We start from the raw sequence: 5000 nt of genomic DNA on the forward strand, positions 1-5000 counted from the left end.
ATCTACAGGGATCCGACGGAACTACGCCAACCATGCTGGCAAAACAGTATCGCCATCTATGCGAATCGGACAACACTACGTCCGCCATGTCGAGCGCACCACAAAACATACCGCCATCTGTAGGTCTCCCTCAGCATGAGCTCCTGCAACGACGATACCGCCATCTATGGGACGCCAAGCCGACTAAGACATCGATGGGCCCACAGTGCCCATCTTTCGACGCCACCCACAAAGCATGCAGCCTCTGTCGACCACAGCACCCATACGCCAGTGCCTCTGCCGCACGAAGTCGTGGACCGGCAATCACACCACCTGCACCCGTTCGTGCCCCACCCCAACCGCCCAACTCGCATCGCCAGCGGATGAACGGCGGACGTTTCCCGCACTCGTAAGGTGCAATTCACACCTATAACATGCGTTTCATGAAGAGATATTTCCAATATGCGACATTCCCGCTGTCCCTATTCATGAGCTGCGAGCTGTACCACGTACAAGCTACAGACGCGATCGCATTGCTCACTGTACGGATTCTCATGCTGAGCCATCAGCTAGGAAGCGCCCCATCCATGTCGGCACCCGTGGGCGTTGCACTCGCAGTCGCAAAAAACGCTGGGCAAATATATATCTCGGAAGAGTAACGACAGTCCGAGCCTCCTGGCGTTGCACTCGCAGCCGCAAAAAAACGCTGGGCACATATTATGTCTCGGAAGAGTAACGACAGTCCGAGTCTCCTGCGTGGGAAGAGTCTTTCTAGGCCCTGACCCACGGGAAGGGTGTAGCTTCCCCCATCCCGGACATTTGACGTCGTCACACTACCGGTATTGACTAATAGACTGATTGCTGATAATCATTAGCCATACACTGGGGGGGAAACGGCCGACAGGGGCGGCAACATAGTGGAGCCGCAGTGTCACTAATGTACAGAGATAGAACAGTTTCGACTGGAACTAGAGTAACCGTATACACGGCACTGATTAGTAATAGATGCAGAGCCATCAGAATACAGATAATATATACAACCGTCCCTATACATGCTGAAAGACTCTGCACACAATGAGAACCACACGTCAGCCAGGACACTCTTATCACACACTACTCTCTTATCACACACAATATCTAACCACCAGCATGGAAGAACATCCAGTGCATCCTCTCCGCCACATGACACAATCCACACTATCATTACCAGACCGGGAGGTCCACCCAGAAAACACAATATCCCACCCTTCCGACATCCGCACATTGCTCAGCTAAGCCACGAACACCCACACATGTCCTACACAGTGGTGCACCCAACATCACAATACTGCCTCCTGTCACAGCACACAAACAATGGCAGGAATGAAAGACACAGATCTGCCACAACCATGGAATCGGAGCGCCGCCTGTCATGAGCCAAAAGTGCATCCTGACGTGACAAATCGGATAATACCGCAGGCATCCAATTACGATAATCACTATCAACGAACCTGCCGCCCCCCCCCCCAATACACCTTTCCCTACAACAATGTGTATCTGAACCTACGCTATATCGTACCTTAACCTAACCTATATCGTACCTTAACCTAACCTATATCGTACCTTAACCTAACCTATATCGTACCTTAACCTAACCTATATCGTACCTTAACCTAACCTATATCGTACCTTAACCTAACCTATATCGTACCTTAACCTAACCTATATCGTACCTTAACCTAACCTATATCGTACCTTAACCTAACCTATATCGTACCTTAACCTAACCTATATCGTACCTTAACCTAACCTATATCGTGCCTTAACCTAACCTATATCGTGCCTTAACCTAACCTATATCGTGCCTTAACCTAACCTATATCGTGCCTTAACCTAACCTATATCGTGCCTTAACCTAACCTATATCGTGCCTTAACCTAACCTATATCGTGCCTTAACCTAACCTATATCGTGCCTTAACCTAACCTATATCGTGCCTTAACCTAACCTAATTTGTGCCTTAACCTAACCTAATTTGTGCCTTAACCTAACCTAATTTGTGCCTTAACCTAACCTAATTTGTGCCTTAACCTAACCTAATTTGTGCCTTAACCTAACCTAATTTGTGCCTTAACCTAACCTAATTTGTGCCTTAACCTAACCTAATTTGTGCCGTAACCTAACCTAATTTGTGCCGTAACGTAACCCATGTTGTGCCGTAACGTAACCCATGTTGTGCCGTAACGTAACCCATGTTGTGCCGTAACGTAACCCATGTTGTGCCGTAACGTAACCCATGTTGTGCCGTAACGTAACCCATGTTGTGCCGTAACCTAACCCATGTTGTGCCTTAACCTAACCCATGTTGTGCCTTAACCTAACCCATGTTGTGCCTTAACCTAACCCATGTTGTGCCTTAACCTAACCCATGTTGTGCCTTAACCTAACCCACGTTGTGCCTTAACCTAACCCACGTTGTGCCTTAACCTAACCTACGTTGTGCCTTAACCTAACCCATGTTGTGCCTTAACCTAACCCATGTTGTGCCTTAACCTAACCCATGTTGTGCCTTAACCTAACCCATGTTGTGCCTTAACCTAACCCATGTTGTGCCTTAACCTAACCCATGTTGTGCCTTAACCTAACCCATGGTGTGCCTTAACCTAACCCATGTTGTGCCTTAACCTAACCCATGTTGTGCCTTAACCTAACCCACGTTGTGCCTTAACCTAACCCACGTTGTGCCTTAACCTAACCCACGTTGTGCCTTAACCTAACCCACGTTGTGCCTTAACCTAACCTACGTTGTGCCTTAACCTAACCCATGTTGTGCCTTAACCTAACCCATGTTGTGCCTTAACCTAACCCATGTTGTGCCTTAACCTAACCCATGTTGTGCCTTAACCTAACCCATGTTGTGCCTTAACCTAACCCATGGTGTGCCTTAACCTAACCCATGGTGTGCCTTAACCTAACCCATGTTGTGCCTTAACCTAACCCATGTTGTGCCTTAACCTAACCCATGTTGTGCCTTAACCTAACCCATGTTGTGCCTTAACCTAACCCATGTTGTGCCTTAACCTAACCCATGTTGTGCCTTAACCTAACCCATGTTGTGCCTTAACCTAACCCATGTTGTGCCTTAACCTAACCCATGTTGTGCCTTAACCTAACCCATGTTGTGCCTTAACCTAACCCATGTTGTGCCTTAACCTAACCCATGTTGTGCCTTAACCTAACCCATGTTGTGCCTTAACCTAACCCATGTTGTGCCTTAACCTAACCCATGTTGTGCCTTAACCTAACCCATGTTGTGCCTTAACCTAACCCATGTTGTGCCTTAACCTAACCCATGTTGTGCCTTAACCTAACCCATGTTGTGCCTTAACCTAACCCATGTTGTGCCTTAACCTAACCCATGTTGTGCCTTAACCTAACCCATGTTGTGCCTTAACCTAACCCATGTTGTGCCTTAACCTAACCCATGTTGTGCCTTAACCTAACCCATGTTGTGCCTTAACCTAACCCATGTTGTGCCTTAACCTAACCCATGTTGTGCCTTAACCTAACCCATGTTGTGCCTTAACCTAACCCATGTTGTGCCTTAACCTAACCCATGTTGTGCCTTAACCTAACCCATGTTGTGCCTTAACCTAACCCATGTTGTGCCTTAACCTAACCCATGTTGTGCCTTAACCTAACCCATGTTGTGCCTTAACCTAACCCATGTTGTGCCTTAACCTAACCCATGTTGTGCCTTAACCTAACCCATGTTGTGCCTTAACCTAACCCATGTTGTGCCTTAACCTAACCCATGTTGTGCCTTAACCTAACCCATGTTGTGCCTTAACGTAACCCATGTTGTGCCTTAACGTAACCCATGTTGTGCCTTAACCTAACCTATAATGTGCCTTAACCTAACCTAAAGTGCGCCGTAACCTAAACTATATTGCGCCTTAACCTGACGCACGTTGTCGCTGAACCTGCTCTGTAATTGTTATGCAACCCGTTAAAGTAGTGTAGTGTTGCCTAACCGCAACCCTCGCAATATAGTTCGCTACTCGCACTGCCCGGTCCCCTGTGTATCGCGTCATGTTAAACACCTTGCAGGTGTTGCTGACTTTCCACATGCTCCTGCTATACACTGTAGTGTGGATAGCAGCAGGACGTACATGCCCCCCCCCCTTCCCCCCTGCCTTCGCAAGCTGGTCGGTGAGAAGTTTGCATGTTCAATGCCCTTCGCATGCCGACGTACTCAGCCTACGTTGTGGTACGGCCTGTCACCTGTCCGCCGATGTACGCAAAACCCACAAACTGTACTGCACATTGCTCCGTATGTACTGAATGATACATCGTGGCCCATGTGACCGTATGACGACAGCGCCTAGCAACGGCGGACCATACAGTCCAAATATTGTGCACGCAGCTACGTGTCGTCTCCCTATAAGAGCTGGATTGCAGTGTGGTACGCCATACAGACGTGTGGGAGGAACGGACGCCCTGGATGGCGATCAGCATGAGCAGTCTGTTGATGTAGTGGAGCGTGTATTCGGACGTAGTCGTCTCTTCTCACACACCGTGATAGCATGTTGCACCGCGTTCCACATCTGCGACATGCTGCAGAGGCGGGCTGACAGTCGTTCGCGCAATGGACACCGCATACGTACGGGGTCTACCTTCCACGTGTTCTCTAGGCGTGCACATGTTGTTGCGTCTATGTGGGCAGACGTAGTGTGTTGTGACACCTGACACAGGCATGCAATACTCGTTGCAAATGGCGATGGACGTGTACGTTTGCTGGTGACGTTACGCAAATGAACAACCGGTAACCCGTTGTGGTGCGGTTGTTCTCGCTAGAGGTGAATCAGTGTTGGCGACGATCGGTCGAGCTATTAACCGGTTGTTTCAGGGATACCCACCATGCCCACGAACGTGAAAGGGGACCCACCATGCCCACGAACGTGAAAGGGGATCTGGGTGTGAGGCGATACGCGGCGGTGGCTGGGTGGGACCGTCCCCGGCCGGTGAGGGGGGGCCGCCCG

The sequence above is a fragment of the Schistocerca serialis genome, unplaced genomic scaffold, assembly GCF_023864345.2.
Source record: "Schistocerca serialis cubense isolate TAMUIC-IGC-003099 unplaced genomic scaffold, iqSchSeri2.2 HiC_scaffold_996, whole genome shotgun sequence".
Taxonomy (NCBI): domain Eukaryota; kingdom Metazoa; phylum Arthropoda; class Insecta; order Orthoptera; family Acrididae; genus Schistocerca; species Schistocerca serialis.